This window comes from Notothenia coriiceps, unplaced genomic scaffold (genome assembly GCF_000735185.1).
Source record: "Notothenia coriiceps isolate Sejong01 unplaced genomic scaffold, NC01 NC01_scaffold00029193, whole genome shotgun sequence".
NCBI classification, from domain to species: Eukaryota; Metazoa; Chordata; class Actinopteri; order Perciformes; family Nototheniidae; genus Notothenia; species Notothenia coriiceps.
In genome coordinates this window covers 86,555-104,130 of record NW_011361894.1, presented here as the reverse complement: position 1 = coordinate 104,130, position 17,576 = coordinate 86,555, and the positions used below count along the sequence as shown (strand labels likewise).

Sequence of the window (17,576 nt, the reverse complement as noted above, 5' to 3'; positions counted from 1 at the left end):
AAATAACACTGCGCTGAAGTCATGCCCTTTTCCCACGTCAGGAGGACCAACTGGCCCCATTACCACAGAAGAAAATACAACAAGACAAATGGCAGCAAGCTGGCCGTGCATTAAATCGAAGAGAGCAAACAGAACTTGCCTGGGGTGAAATTAGCAGAGTAAGTAAGAAGATATAGCTAAGCTTACTGTGTCCCCTCTGATGTATGACACTGAACAATGTAGCCTATCCGAGACCAGCAAAAAGGGCGTCTATCAGCGTCCTCGTGATGGATGTCAAACAGTGGTCCAAGTAGCCAGGCTAAATTAGTTATCGCTAATTAAAGCTACGTTACTGCCTTCCCCACAGCAGATCAGGTTCCATTGTTTGATAATGTTATGGAGCGCTTTCAAACACCAAGGCGAGGATGTCATGCGATAGCTGCAGTCTAACTGGGTTGCTGTGACTGACAGAAAAGCATGTTTCTGTTTATAACCAACATCAGATTGTGTAATCCTACACATGTTATGAAGGAAACATGATGATATCAGCAGTCATCTGCTTGTATAAGGTATCAGCCTGCTGTTGTCTACAATGTTAAACTTGACTTTATCTGATGTCGCTAAAGGATGGAGAGTGAACATAGACAATATTAGCTAAAGGCTGAGGAATGTGATGGGTGAGGGTCCTAAAGTTACTGACTTAAGCTGGGAAAAAACCTTGAGATGATTAAAACACACAAAGAGTGGACACTCCATACAAAACAATATATTTTCCCATATCTTTTACTCCCAACTGGCCCGCAAAGAAAATTATATTGAACACTTGAGTAAATACATTAGACACTCTGCAGGATGCCAGGTAGAATTTGATGAGAGTATGCATGCTGGAGGCGATAAAGGGAAAAACGTTGCGCTTGCCCCCAACATTGGAGAGGTTCTGGAAAAATTGTACTTGTGTAGACCAGCAAATACACACAGATGAAGATCCTTATGCATTACACATAATGATCATTACAAGTGGTAATCTTCAGTTTCTACTTTTGGTTGGACGAAATAAAAGGCGTTTGAAAACATCCAAATGTAAAATAAATATTGAAAAGTTTGCCCTTTGTTCCTTATTGCTGAGTCCCTGTTTTGCACAATCCCTAAAATTAGTGTGGGTATAGTTAGCATGACCCATGGAAAAACAATTGTGATATTATAGGAAACATGCCATGTAGAAAAAAAACATTTTTTTTTTTTTATCCTCCCAGAAGAACCAATGAATGATGTTTGTTCCAAAAGACAGAAATGTGCCTTCCATAACAAATCCACCTTAATATTTGGCCTTGCCGTTTTATATTCCTATTATCGTGGAAAGAGCAAAGGGAAGGTAATGCCTTTATTCTTATGATTTTGTGCGTTTGTATGTTTGTTCTTGTCATTGTGTCTGTAGGTATCGGTCTGAGACACTGATCAATTGGTCACCACTAACAAATCAATTGCCAGGTTAAGAAGGCAACATGCCTATTCATCTGCATGTGTCTGGAAGGTAAAGTTTGTGTGATTGTTTCATTTTACATGTATTCTGTTTTTGCACGTTTTTGTGTTGTGCAAACTGCAGTTTATATAGCACTCTAGATTAGAGGCGGAACAGACAGTTGCATACACAAAGTATCATTGTAGATATCCTGAGTGTAGCCAAACCCTCTTCTGAACTCTTCAAAAAGCATTGCAGCAGCAAAGGTTACATTTTGTTTGTGTACTTGTGTTCACATGGGTTTGATTTTGATAGTGAATTGATAGCAGGGTTAGGGTTAGGGTAATTGACTTGATTGTGACAAATTTGATCTCAGTGATATGCAGAAAAGGATTTCACCATACACAACAGAGGCCAAGTAAACAAAAAAGTGTGATTGAGAAGTTGGAAAAGGGCACATCAGATGGGACCAGTACCAGTAACATACAGAACGTCTTAAGGAATAATAACATCAATTTGAACCATGAGATCGAATTTGATACAATGATAAAGTAGCAACGCGCAGGAAAAACAAACCACAAAAGTGTCTAAACTTGAAAATGGACCCAAGCTTCTCATCTTTCTTTTTTTCTTTCTTTTCCCCCTCTCTGTTTCTATTGTTTGTTTATGTTTGTCATTTATTTTGTATCGCTACCATGGTGCCATATCCCCAACTGCAGAACCAACAGGAGAGTGGTTACCTTGACCACGGACGCCTCCTTTCTTCTAACTTCTTGTTTCCTTTCTGTTGCTCACACTGCTCGAGAAGAAGTGAGAGTGAAATAAAGCCCCTTGAAGTAAGAAGTGGAATAAAAGATTTAACATCATACTGATGGACAGAAACCTCCTTCATTTTCCGTTCACCTTGGCCTGAACTTTGCCTTGTGAGGCGAGGATGGGAGAAATTAAGGCGGGACGAGGATTGTGCATGGCTGCTTTGACAGGAGATAGAGGCCATGCATGTGGTGAGTGCGGACTTGGAAACCTGGGGGGATAACGAAGAATGACAGCCACCTTGTGCTAATGGCTCTACGGTGTCACTCTTTCAATGGTCTCACCCTGATGACATCATCGCTCCAAGCAGGAAAATGTCACAATGGCTTATTCAGGAAATCCATCAAATCATCTGCTGCTGCAGCAGAATTTATTGTGGGCCACAATGGGTGGAATGAGACAGACTTAAACATCTCTAAGCACTGTGTGTTTATTTCGTTTTTTTAAAAATGTATTTGTTTCAAGTTGAAGATAAAAAAACGAATACACTTACATTGTCAGTATTGTTTTTACTTTCAAAAGTTAGTCTAAGAACTGCTTTGAGCTTGATACTTATTGTTAACGAAGAGAATATTAACATGCATTGCTGATGTTTGGCAAGTGTAATGTTTACCATCATCATGTTTCAGCATCTTAATTGAGCATATAAACATTACATTACTATTTACCCTGAGGTAAACATGGATGCCTGTATCAAATGTCACTTTAATCCATCCAATAGCTGTTGACATGTTTCAGTTTGGATCAAAGTGGTAGACCAACCAACCGACCTTGAACTAAATCATTTTCGAATGTTGAATTTTTCTTCCTCTGAGATGGGTCTGTGAGGAGCTAAAGATTTCTTAAACACTATTCTCCAAAGGCGTAGCAAAGAAAAACAGTTCTTATTGAGCCTCTGTTTAACTATATACTCAGCTGGATAACAATTTTCCCCTCCTAATCCTTTTATGTTTGTCTCTACAAGGAAAACCGTTGGAGGTTGAGCCCCAGTATTATTTTCCAAAAAGGATTTCCGTAAGCAGGCTTAAAACCTGATCTTATTACTTTATAGGATTATTGCAAAGTTGTTGAAGTGGCGTCAGAGAGTAAGCCACCAGTGTAACTCTTCACTCCCTTCACATGCACTTCAGCATATCCACTTCCTTTGCAAAACAACATTTTCTCAAAGCACACACAAATGTATAAATCCTTAACTCTTACCTTTAAAGCCATTGAGTGTGAAAAGTGAAGCCATCACTCAACGAATTGCTAACAAGGCTATTGTGCGTGAGATTAATGGTCCCTCCAGGCCCCAGCAGACCGGACTGTGGATCTTTCAGAAGGAACTCAGGTTATGACAGGTCGACCATCACCTCAAAACATGAGAATAATACACAAGAGTGACCCGTATTAATACTTGCAAATTAATTCAGCATTACCATGACACTGAGTTTGAATGTGTGTGTCCATGTGTGACCGTATGCATGTGTGTGTGCGTACACATCTTTAATCACCATCACCATGACAAACGGTAAGGCTTAGGGGCGAAAGAAAAGGTGCCATCAGTGTTTTGGCTGGGTTGTGCAACCGTTTAATCAAATTAAAATATTCAGAGTTGAAAGAAACAGGCGAGCACTGAGAGTTCTGAAGCTATTCAAGCATGCCTGAATGAGTTGCTGAGGTTTGTCTTTGGAGTCAAAAGGAACGCTTTTTGCCTTTTAAGTCCACGGACAACTGCATTTATAACCCAGAGTGCGCTTTGTGTCTTGGCCAGGAATAGAAGAGTAAAGAGACAAAATGAATAGTGGTGGCACATTGCATTTGTCAAAGATTTAAACATCTTTTTAGATTTCAAAACTTTCAAGTATTTTTCATAGCGTAAAAGTAGCTTTTATATAGCCGCAACTTTACTCAGAGCTATAGACTTTGTTTCAGAAGTTGGGGGAGACAATGAAGTCTAAGGGTACAATATGTGTTTGTATTCGTATTTGTCACATTTATGGGATATAGGCCTACAACAAGTTGAAATACCAGAATGTCCCTTTAATGAACCACAAGAATAATACAAATGTGTTTATGTGTTTATTAAAAAAAACATGAAATTTGCATAGGCCTACCGTAAAAGGAATAGCCTACACTGAAACAGTTTGCTTATTTGTAGGCCTATTCAAATTATTTTGTAAAGGTCATACAGATAAAACATTGAATAAATTACATTTTTTATTTTGTATTTAGGTGAGAATGCCTACTATTATTACTTTGTTAAATTACATTTGACCATATTGTAACCCAGGTTATTTTTGTATTTCCAATGTACATATGTTCCCTAAACGCCTCGCCCATCGGTAGATGTACCCACTAATAACGTCTCCCACCGCGAGATACTGAGTGTAGACAGGTGTGTGACAGAAGCTCAGTTAGGTTAAGAAGAGTTGGATAAGAAACTTTAACGATGTTCAACGGAAAGCTGCAACTAAACACTAGGACAGGACAAACAACAGTTCAACTGTTAAACGGTAGCCTACTGCTGACTACAGTTAGTGAAGTTATAGTGTATGCAGGACAAACTTAGTGCGTTTTGTCCCAATTAACGTTGTGGATTCAGTTATCCTGGTGAGTTAGCTGCAAGTTACCTTGTTAGCATTACGTTTCTGTAAAGTTGAACGTGTATTATTTCACTTTGAGGAATCTGGTAAAGCAAAAATCTGTCCAGATATAACGTTTGTGTGATGTGAAGTAGGCCTATGGACCTGTGTTGTCGGCCTAGAAGCTAAGCTAAGTGCAACATGTAGCCGATAGCTGCTGGTCTAGCCTTTTTAGGACATGTTTACGTGTTGGAATTTGGGGCTAATGTGTGTGTGCTGTGAAAGTGTGTAAGGCTGTATGACTGCTGTTTGGTAATATGAGTTTTCAAAAGGAAATAGGAGGCAGACATGTTTATTGAAGTTTCTGTAAAGGGTTATGTAAATTACTGTATGATAGGCAGTGAAACTGGACAGCAATCGTGCTTGGTCTTTATGGTTGTTGTTCTGAACGAATGTGTTGAGCCTGTTTTCTTCTTTTTCTATTAAGGGTGGTGAATACTTTCTGTTGATAAAATGGAGCTGCTTCGACTGCTGCTCATTGGTGCTTGTGGATGCCTTCATCTTGTCTGGAAACTGACATTTGAATGCTGTGCTGTTCCATAGTTAAGGTAAGCAGCAAAACAGGAAGCTTAACTAAGCAGGTTTATATTGCATTTGCCCTATTTTTATTTAGAAGATGTCACTTACTTTTCTGCCGTACCAAGACTCACTAAGAGACTTGGCAGTTCAATGCTGAACAGCAAGGATTGCCCGAGGCAGTTAAAATAAAGGTTAAGAGGGTAACCTGGATTTGAAAAAAGGAAGTGTAATACATAACTGAAACGGTTTTAATAGATTGATTTGTATTCTATCCTTAGTCAGTGGTTGTGTTTGTTTTTGTGACATGGATGTCCTGACCGAACCTAAAGAATAGAGTTAAACTAGAGATCAAAGTTATCCCATGACCAAATCAGACTTTAAGATCCAGGGTATTATGGAAAACCAAATATAACGTATACTTAACCAGATATTGGACAAGCAGCACAGATAAACAACTAGGGAAAGATACTGTAGACATGTGACACCTGCATTGTTGTGACCATGTTTGCTATCTTGTTGTCTTATTTCATTATTGCCTTTGCTTGGATGTTGCACATAATACTTAGAGCCAATTGCAGTATTGTGTTTACGTCCACAAAACAGGGTCGCAGTTGTAAAACATTGCTCCAAAGCACAACTAATGGTCAAAAACTTTAGTTGAAACTATAATAGTTAGGTGAATAAATATTAAGTTTGTTTTCCCACTACCCAGTGGAAATGAATTGTTTTAAGTTTATTTCACTTATACGCAAAGGCCAGCACAATAGGAATGACTGGAATAAGGTCTCAAAACTCTGATCTTCTATGTTCTCACATCATGCATTCAATTGTTGATCACATGCGGAAGGCAGTGTCATTCTGATTGATGTTAAGCTATACAACATGTCCTCCCAAACTTTTGACAAGTAAAACATTAGCAAGATTCCCATGAAGGCCAGCTGCCTCAAGGCCTCTCACAACTGACATGAACCGCTCTGTATTTGACTGTCACCAGAAAATTGATTATTGCATTTCACCAAACTGGGTGTGTGTTTTATTCACAGGAAGTAAAGGACAAACGGCATGGGACCGCAAGGGTAAGCAATTTATTGTGCTTTTGTAGCTTTGAAAACCGGGTTTGTTCTCTCAATAAGTTTACATTCCAGAAAAAAATCAGATCTGAGATTACACCACTCAGTTACCGACAAATACATATAAACAGCTTGTGTTTCCTCATAAGCTTGTTCAGATGAGCCAATGCTGGCTGCAATACAGCAGAATATGAGCATATTGACTTGGATGTTGCAAAGTGCTTTCAAACATATTTTAATGAAAAGCATGGATACAATTTGGTATCAAATACTAACTTTCTATATATATTTTTTTCTGGCTGAAATGAAACTAACTAGTAGATTTCTATCAGTTATATCAAGCAAATATTAAATCTTAGAGTTGGTTGAATCTTTTCAGGTGACTCTGGAGAAAAAAAGCCTTCCATTTACACTTAACAGTACATGCTGTTTAGCAAAAGGGTCAATACATTGTTCACAGAAGACTAGACAGAAAACAGCACTTTTTTCATTAAATCTTTGTTTTTATATATTTTACAGAAGTGATGATTAGTTTTAATTTTTTAGTTGTCAGTTACCTCCCACTCTGTTTCCTTTGGACACAGTAACGGCCCGTCTACACTACAGGCATCAAAAAATCTTGAAGATGGGCGTCCAACAACCAATCAGGAATCTCCCGCCCGCCCCCGGCATACAAAGCAAAAAAAAGCCCGCTTCTTCAACGAAGTAAACTGGATATAAACTCCCCCAACAGTTGAGAACCTACCAGTTTCACCAACTGTCTCTGCCACCTCCCGCCATGCTTGGTTCCTCCGGTTTAGGTCCCGGTAGGTGAACAGAGAGCAGTCGTAAAGGACTGGGACACTTGCCACGGCAATGATTAATTTATCCTCCATTTTATGACATATGGAAAATAGTCAAGACCTGCGGTATCAGCATACACGCGGTTTGATTGGCTGCGCTTGCACTGGCGGGAATTGCATAAACGGGATTTGATTGGCTGATGTCAAGCATCGAGCCTCAAAAGTTGAACATTGTTCAACTTTTGATGCCGATAGATGCTCGTGATGCTTGCAAAGCCATGCCATGCTCCCCACAATGCAGTTCGGCGAAGATTAAAAATCTTCTACGTCACCCCATTCAAGTGAATGGGCGAAGCGTTGAAAGCATTTTTCGATGCCTGTAGTGTAGACGGNTGGACGTCAAAAACCCCATCACTGCCATGAAACGCCAGGGCTTGTACCCCCCTGCAGACCCTGCCCCGCTTCTTTTTGCCTCCTTCTCCATATTCTTCTCCTTTATTATTATATTAATATATATTATATGTTATGCTACATTACTAGCTGTCCATTCAATGTGAAAACGAAGTAAACTGGATATAAACTCCCCAAACAGTTGAAAACCTACCAGTTTCACCAACTGTCTCTGCCACCTCCCGCCATGCCTGGTTCCTCCGGTTTAGGTCCCGATAGGTGAACAGAGTACAGTCATACAGGACTGGGACACTTGCCACGGCAATAATTAATTTATCCTCCATTTTATGACATATGGAAAATAGTCAAGACCTGCGGTATCAGCATACACGCGGTTCGATTGGCTAGTGCTTGTACTGGCGGGAATTGCATAAACGGGATTTGATTGGCTGATGCCAAGCATCGAGCCTCAAAAGTTGAACATTGTTCAAGTTTTGATGCCGATAGATGCTCGTGATGCTTGCAAAGCCATGCCATGCTCCCCACAATGCAGTTCGGCGAAGATTAAAAATCTTCTACGTCACCCCATTCAAGTGAATGGGCGAAGCGTTGAAAGCATTTTTCGATGCCTGTAGTGTAGACGGCCCGTAACTGGCCCCCATGTAAGGGCACCACCAAAGTACGTCAACCAAAGACTAGCGCTCCTAAAGATATTTGCACATGCTTTGTGTCTTGGCCAGTCTGGGTTATTCGAGGGTTTGTTATCTTGGGTCTCCTTCATGCATTTGTTCACACCGCCCCTCGGCTCCCACACAGAGGTCCCAACTTTTTGCAGCCCCCTGCTATCACTGAATACACACACTCTATCAAACACACACATGCAGGTTCGCGCAGACATATTTAGTATAGTATATAAGCATGAGCAGGCACATGGAGACGGTAAACACTTGTACACATTGCCACTTCATAGAAGGAGCACATGCACGCTCAAGCACATGCACTGTCACACACATTTAGATGTTTTGGACCAAAAAAGGAAAGTTGAAATCCGGCCAGAATTCAGCGAGCTGTGTCTCCCAGACTCAGAGATTTAAATGGGTGTCCAAAACAAGGACTTGACCTTTGATCTGGTGCCTTTCAGCGCTGTGTTTCCTCACTCTGCTCCTTCTTCTAGCCTAATGATGGAGACACATTCCTACTTCCCCTGCTCATTCTTGGATTTCACTTCTGTCTCTTCCTGAAAACATGACAACAGAGTGTGTGGGATGGAGACATACTGTACATTAAATGCAGAATCTCATTCAAATTGGGTGAGTTTTTCAATCAAGAGATTTTCAATTGTTATTACCTCAAATCAATCCAGATAATACTGAAGTTAAAAGCCTAGGAAAGAGAAAAAAAAGCCTCAAGTGATGTCATTCGAGGACTGCAGTACAGTTACTACTAGTACTCCTTTTTAAAATGTAAGTTTGAGTTGATTTGGCGACACCTGTGGTGACTGGTTGTAATGCTAGGAACTAATACAAGTCCTACAGTTGCATTTTAAATGTCTAATTTATAAAATACTGGGTAAAGACATTGACCAACTTTTGCATATCCTTTGTTGTTTGGGTGTTATGGACATTTTCTCTATTTGATAAATTGCAGTTTTATGCTTACCTTCTCAAAAAAAGAATGTGCAATAAATGCATCATCATGTTTTCAGAGACCATTTGAATACAGCGTTTGAATGACAACTCAGCCAATCAATATAATTCACTAACCAACAAGATTATTGCTGTGGTCGTGTGATTGAAGTGCCTAACGCCACTAAGCTGCAATGATCACCCAATGCACAAAAAACTATTGCTAAGTATATTTTACTTATTTTTATTTGAGTGATTGCGTAAATCGGTCAAAATTCCTTTTGGTTACACAGTTCATTATTAATATTCCTTAACCCTTTCAGGGTCTTGGGAAATATAGGGCTTCAACCTCCATTAAAAGAGGAGAAGAAGATCTCACTTGTCGTGATCTAAGTTTTCTATTCTCAGGAGGAGACAAAAGAAAGTTGAGTCAGACTATATAAAAAAAGGAATAAACCTCCCTCGCGTCTACTTTTGATATAGCACCTGTCACTGTACAGTATAGAAGGGAGTAGAGTTAAATCTCAGGAGCAGATAAATTAAATGCACACGTTTTGACAAGTTCTTTCTGTCAACACAGGGGCGAAAAGGCAGGTCAACCATATGAGCCTCGAGCCAGCAGAGCCTGTAAACCGATCCTCGTAGTCTAAGCACATCCTCTGTGTTGGGGTCCCTTTGCTGCCAGGCTCACACACACTGGTGCGTGCACACATACTTGCATTCCTCTGCAGGCTCTGCGAGGGGCAGGCGCAGAGTGTGCTGTATGCTTGGCGCTGTTCTTCAGAGTGAGCGTCTCTCTCACTCTCCCCAGTCGTTAAGTCAGAGAGCAGAGGAGGAAGGGAAGGCAGAGAGTCCAGGGGAGGTCTGACGACACCATCTCAGCTCGCTCGGCACCTTATTTTAAATGCACAGATGGATCAATGCGAGCACACAGTCTGGCTTTGATTTCCTGGAGAAACATCAAGATTTATAACAGAGCTGTCACACTGCAAGACATGCGTGCAACTTTCCCGGCCAGGATGAAAACTTAATGTACGTTTCCAAGGTGAGAGAAGCAGAAGCTTTCAATGCTGGAGGTCCAATGTAAGGATGGATGACACAGGCTAACAATGTTCCTCACCACCTTCTGATCCAGCTTTAAAGGAACATCCAGCTAAACAAAGAAGATAAAGTAACTGAATTCACCTGCAAACTTTACTCGAGGCTGATATGATGCTGTGGTACAACTTTGGGCGGCACTTAATCTCGCTGGGAGCATTTCTGGTGATCGTGAGCTGCGGAGGAGGGGAGCAGCGGAGAGGGACAGAAAGCAGCAGCAGCACAGGTGGCAGCAGCAGCAGTAGCAGCAGTAATGGAGGAAGTAGTAACAGTAATTACAGCAACAGGAAATTTCATAAGATCCAGCATGGCCAGTGCACCTATACATTCATCCTACCTGAGGGAGACGGAGCCAGAGGAGGCGCCTGCAGGGAGGCGAAAGCCGGTAGCCCAGAGCACAACTCTCTCCAAAGAGACGCTCCGCCAACTGACCCGGAGTTTCCCAGCCAGAAGATCGAGCAGCTCGAGCACATTATGGCGAATTACACCCAGTGGCTACAGAAGGTAAGGATGCATTTTTTTTTTTTTATCTGATTGTCGGTTGTTTGATATTGCGTCACATTTTCTAAACGGCAGGTCAAATGGGAATGCAGTTACATTTGTCTTGTTTATTTAGATTCATGCTGAAAATTGTGCGTATTGAATCGCGTCGACAACAACCCTGCATGTGACCGGCTCTAGTTTCTTTTGAAGTGGTCACGCTGTAGTTTATTTGTTGTGATATTTGTGTTTCCTTGGGTGTGTGGTCTCCGCAGAGTGTCTAGTTTGTGGCTTCACAAGATAACTTGTTTTGGTTTCTGGATGAGGCTCTCAAACTAAATCCGGGCCGTGTTTGCTGTTTTCTTGTAGTCCCCACATTATTTGTCAAAGTGTTTGTCAGAAGAAGTGTTTATGTGCTTTAAAGGGAAAGGATTTTTGTTTGGGTGATTCTATGTTGCCAGACTCAAAGTGAAATGAGGAGTGGTGAAAAAGTGCACAGAAAATGTGGATAAACTGGATGCAACATATTGTAAATTATTATAAAATCTCAAAATAAGTTTGGTCAACTCACAGGATAGCTGTATTTCCTTTGTTGCCGATAATTTACATTTTTTAAAACAAGGCTTCTATCAGAAAACAGAATGTGTATTTAATAATCGATAAGACAGAGTAAGCAACATGATTTATACTATCATCCCTGCTATGCTGTTATGTAACTGTGTACATTGGCTGATTTGAACTTTTTGTTCTGGATGACTCACAGCTGTCTGGTATTCTGGCTTCTCTAGACATCTTGTACTGCTGCGACTCCGGTCTGCCGCTATGTAGCCGACCAGCAAACACTATCTATTTTTTACAACTTACTCTTTATTTTTCCCTGAGTAAACTACCCTTTAAGTAAATTCCACAGATGTCCCATTGAGTTGCACGGAGCGTCGGTCATAGAGCAGAGGTAGTTACATGTCAGTCGCCCCCTGTTCTCCAGTGGGCTGTCTCTTTAATGGCAGGAAGTCAGAGAAAGAGCCCCTAGAGACACTCAGAGGAGGAACAGACAGAGAAAGAGAATGCTCCCTTATTTATTCAAGCCAAGGACGTGCGAGTACAACTCGAAAGTCCAGACTTGAATAAAAGAAGAAAACGAACCTGTTTGATTCATCTGTATAATAAAAGCAACATAATCTTCATTTTGTTTTTTTTGTTTTTAGAGCTGATATGATGTATAATAACTCACATTTAATAAGTCTTTAACAACCAAATTACAATTTATTTATAGAGCCACCAAGGTGTGTACTATGTTCAAATATGGTTCTACTGTAATGTTAATGGGTTGCAAATCGGGAGGCCATCACTGATATGGCTTGGCAGGCACTTTGCTTTTCTAAGCTTTGAGACTTTGTGTCTCCAAAGAGAGCGAGACTATCTTTCTGAAATGAATACTTGAATCAAATAAACAAACTTCCAATTTCGGCATAACCGGCTCCTCAACTTTCCAAAATATTGTTCTCAAACAAGATTAGGAGGCTTAATCTGTGATTAATTGCTTAAAGCTAATGGTTTATTTTTTTGTCTGCAAATCTTTTGCATGCGCAGATAACACCTGATGGATTTGATTGATTACAGAGCGACTGGGAAAATGAATCACCCTGAACTTCATCAATACCCCAACTCTTTTCATTAGCAATAAGCATGTCCTCCCCAAATCTGTCTGAGCTACGCTGGTGTGTGCCTGCTTTTCATTTAGTCTCAGAAAGTAAACTTCTCACTCCTCAGGTTATAGGAAATAGTCATTCCTCATCAATTACCCAGGCGTTGGTCGCAGTATGTTACAGCAAGATGTTGATTGAGTTTGTAATTAGGGAGGTGTTGTATTGGAGGCGGCTCCACCCTCCTGCAAAGGCAGATTATGTTACTTAAGCTAGAGCAGATACAATTCCGATAAAATACTGTATGAGAGGTATTTTGAGTTTACAGTTCAGAATCTGTGAAATATCAGCTTATCATCGGTACTGTATATTACTGGCTTTATCTCAGTTTAGTGTAGGAATTCAATGTTCATGGTGTATGTCAAGGTTTAAAACATGGTGTACATGTATATATATTCACCATCAATTGCATTTTTTGATTTTGACGGCTGAACACAAATATGCTTTTATCTAATCAAAGAAACAGAAAGGCCTGCACCTTTTTTTTTTTGATGAGTTTCTACACCAGTGTGCTATTTTTTAAAAGTCTGTAAACCTGTGTGTTTCTGCATTGCTCCCAAAAGCGATCCATGTGTCAAGAAAGGCCAGGGGTGAAATAACACCGGCTGTATCTTTGCTCAGTGGACCTCATCCGTCTGTGATAGTACAAGTGATACTATGAAAACACAACGGCAGCGTTTGTAGGCTGAAGGTTTGACTAATGAGACCTCTCGTGTAACTTTCTCCTTAGATTTGAAAGGGTGTGTTTGAAAATGTCTGCCATCACCATTTATACTGTCATACCTCTTTCCTGACACTCTGGAGTTTTGCTTGACTGCACATATACTTCATTTCAAATGTAAAAATAGTTTAAATTATTATAACATTTCTAGAATAAACATCGCTCTATTAAGTAATGTCTGATGTTTGTAAAACATAATTCCCTGAAAGAATGGGCTTTTGGAAAATATCAAACTTTAAAAAAACACAAAGTAAAAGATTAACAGAAGAAAGGAATTGGCGTAGACATTTCAGAGGGGACACTTAAACACAGTGGTAATTCAGCCTAATTGCACTGCATGGGGGGGAACATCAGGATGCAGTTAACATTTTTCATTGGACAGAAGATTAAGTGTCCTGGCCAGTCTATCTATCTCAATCAAGCCAGCCTTTTTACTGCTTGTCTAAGTGAAAGCTCGCCCTGATGTTGCTCCAGCCAGTCCTGATGAAAGAGACGGACGGAGGAGACCGATCCAGATAGCACACCCGTGGGTCTGTGCTCAGTTCAGTGTGGGGGATAGACGGGAGAGAATGATGCAGCAAACAGCTGTTGGGGAAGCATTTTAAGTCAACGCAGGGTAGAGTATATGGACCCTGATAACATTCCTGACCAGTCAAAGGTGGCTTGTGTTTGTCCAATGATTACTTCCCTGGCCTTCCAGCAAGGCAAGGAGCCTCAGACAAGCTTGGCTCTGAACTCAGAGAGAAGATGCAGCAGAAAACAACTTACTGCAGCCACAAATCAAGTTTAAAAACCGACTAATCAGATAAACTACATGAAATCACAAACTGGAACGACAGTCAAATGCAAGAAAAACCAACCTCAAACTCATTTAGCAAAAACTGCTGTTACATGTTTTTTATTGTCTGAAGTTTTAGGAAAAGAGACATTCAAACAAGGGATATTAAGAATTCAATACCTGCTCTGTCATTTAAGACAATTTTCCTCTTTCTTAAAGTGTTGAGTTTTGAAAACAAACTCTAATCACAGTGAAATGTTGTTGTAGTTATGCTAGTTTGGCTTCTTGATCAGAAGTGCAATGAGGATTACTCTTGTTGGAAACATGAGAATGGATGGGTTTTAAGGATAAATATAAGGCTGACTCTATGAATCATGCATTTTACAACACGTTCAGAGAATATCCTTTCTTCTTTCATTAATATTTCAAGGACAATGAAACTTTGGCACAGATAAAAGTTTAGCAAGCTACATTTTGTTTCTGCTTTTCTGAGAGAAAGTAATGGATCCTCTCGTTTCCCTCCTGGCGGAGATGGTAACGAGTGGTTGAGAGCAGTGTTTCTTGAAAAGGCTGGCCTGTGCCAAACTAAGCTGTTGTACAAAGGGAGGGGAAATAACTATCCACACTCTTATCCCTGTGAAAATCCCATCATTCTGCCTCTCGAGAAACATGTACTCTGCTGCATAAACAGTGTTTTAAAAGGATATATCGACATGTGGGCAGCAGCTTGTTTGCCTTACATACTGGAAGTTCATACGAGAAAGGGTGAATATGTGTCTCTATTTAGTGCTATCAGAGGGCCACACAGCATGCCTAGGGATCCAAGGAGAAAGCTATCTATTTTAGGGGTGACTGCCTCTATGAGAGTTTATTTTCACTGATAATGTGGGCCAAAACTAACAATCGGATGATACATAAAGGCTAGGGAATGCTCCGAGGAATAGAAAGTTCTTCCTTCCTGACCCCAAAAACTTGTAAAAAGGAAACCATGTAAATTGCTGAAGGACACTACAATAACAGCTTCCAGAAAAGTTGTCTCGGCCGCACTTTCACTGACTGAAAAACGGAAAGGAAACAGGGCTGTCTGCTTAGCATGTCATGGGAACAGGGAAAAACATTACAGCCATGCCACAGTGATTCCACATGGACAACGGAGCCCAACATTGTTAATGTTTCCGATTTTCAGCAAAAGGAGCATTTAGTGTCTTTGTCACTCAATTTGTCCAGCCACGTTTGTTTTTAAGACCCCCTTTTTTCCAGAAATCATATTTCACTGCAGCCCCTAACATACTGGAAGTTTTGATATTGGGCAGGCAGGTTTACACCTGTCCTTTTTTTTTATCTCAATACATGAAGTCGTGCATTTTACTATGCTTTGAGTCTGTCTAGTTTATCTTTTGCAGCTATAATGCGAGCATGTGGTTCCTTTTCCATCACTCATTTCAGTGAATAGCTCTCTGGTGGGCACTTTATAGGGAATTTATTTTTGTTTTAATTATAAGGTTATACATTTGGCTAAATGCTTGAAGGATTTATGATGTCCCTTCTGAAAACCGTGTTGCTTGTAGCTTGGCACCCGCTGATGCATCTGTGAAATAAATTGAGTTTCCTCTGATAGGTTTGTGTTTCCATGTGCCCTCGAGTACATTCATTTCCTTCATTTGGTTCCTGGAGGCTTTGTAAATGTGAGTGCTCTACAATGGTGGTGATTTCTTTAACCTGAATTATTTAGTTATTTTACACCACCTTAAGAAAAAAAACTCTATAAATATAAAATTGACATACTTTTACCTCAATTCTCTTGTTCCATGTTGAATGAGGGTCGATAGTCACTCTCGTTTACCTCTTTTTGATATTATATTGTACCTTAGCATTCATATATTTTCTTACAACTCAAATAAGAAGAACATCTTTCTTTATAGGAATCATTATAAATAATGATATTTTGGACGGCAAGTGGAAGTCATTAGAACTGAGAGTGTAATTTATGGTCAGAAGAGTTGCCAAAAGCACAAGGTTCATGGCTGTATCTCTGCCACTACTAAGGTTGAGTGATTATGAGCCAAATATTAGATAGCAAAAGCTTAGATGGAGCGAAACATTAGACATTATAGTCAATCTGAGTGCACAGTTCAGTAACGTAGTGTTTTCCCAGCCTGCTGCACAACTGTGTTTGAACCTATTTCAGTCTTTGAACCGGCTGTTATCTTTGTCGTTTTTTATAATGACTCTTGATAAGCAAAGCAGATGATAATGCTTCTCACCCGTATCTGTGGGTATTTATTTTCCTTGAAACTTTAGGTCCATTTAAGTTGTGAGCAGTAAATCAAGGTTTGATAAAGACTGAGAAAACTGTCCCCGGCATTAAAAAACAAAACCGCATCGAGAAGTTGAGCCTCTCTCAATAGATACCCCAGTACGTCTACACCAGGGATGGGCAACTTTGATGGTGGTGGGGGCCACATCATTGATGTACTGGCCATCAGGGGGCCGCAGATTCACTTGGAACACACACACACAAAAATGCCATGTGTTGTATGTAATTATTAACAAATATACTAAGTCTGACATCTTCATTGACATTTTACAATCAAAGGGAACATCCCCAAACATATAAGCTCACTAAACAAATATCAGTTCACAGAAATGTTATTTCATTTTTACAAGTGGCATGTTTGTATTGAACAGGTTATTAAACAGTGGAATACAACTATTTTAAACTATTGGAAAGCACGGAAAATGTGTGTGTATTGAGATTACCGTAACCATTAAGATGACATACACATGAAGTCATGAACACTAACCCAGACATTAGTTGTCTAACTTGAACCTAAAACACTTGTAGCCAGTCTCTGCATTCCCCTTATTCCACAATAAGGGGAATGTCAACACAGACACCTGTCAGCCCGCACTCTGCTGTTCCTCAGCACCACTCCCCCTTCCTCCCGCTGAAATTATGAATGAAAAGCGTAGTAATCATAGATAACACGGCAGGGTCCGTGACAGTTTGTTTTCATCTGATTTCAAATAAACAAAGTCTTGGTTTTAAGAATATTAAACTTGTTTCGCCAAATTCAGATGATAAATACAACTTTTAAGCTTGTAAAGGCATAATTACAAGAGGCAACTTAAAGTCACAGCAGGCATAACAACAGCCGGTGTTTCTTGTGAGGGTTTCCCCGGGAAACAAACACAATACACACAAATGCGTCACAGATTATTTTGCGGTATTTGAAATCATGTACGCAGCTCGTGACGTAATTAGGAGTCTAGTGGATGGTATCCAGTGCTTGAATTGGAATAAAAAAGGTGCCAGTACTCTAAATCAGCAACAAGTATTTGGCACAAAGTCATAGTATATCCTATAATGCTGGTGGGTTTGTCTCTTTACTGTATATTTTAGAAAGGCTCAGTGTACTTAAACAAAATGACTCAGGGTGCATCTGAGATTAGAGGGGGTGCAGTGGTAAAGTGCTATTTTTATAAGTGGGGAGTGGACCTGACACCCTCTAGTCTAGGGGGGTCTGGGGGCATG

General features: G+C 40.2%; 1 long non-coding RNA gene across 2 annotated transcripts; it reads left to right on the top strand.

The window, feature by feature from the left end:
• Positions 1–2,360: 2,360 nt before the first annotated feature.
• Positions 2,361–9,928, top strand: LOC104958687 (uncharacterized). 2 transcript variants are annotated; one of them, XR_799787.1, is made up of 5 exons: positions 2,361–2,442; positions 5,303–5,423; positions 6,438–6,470; positions 8,811–8,946; positions 9,842–9,928. It is a non-coding gene; the product is annotated as an uncharacterized lncRNA (long non-coding RNA). The 2 variants fall into 2 exon arrangements; XR_799786.1 differs by lacking the exon at positions 2,361–2,442 and adding an exon at positions 4,645–4,843.
• Positions 9,929–17,576: the final 7,648 nt, after the last annotated feature.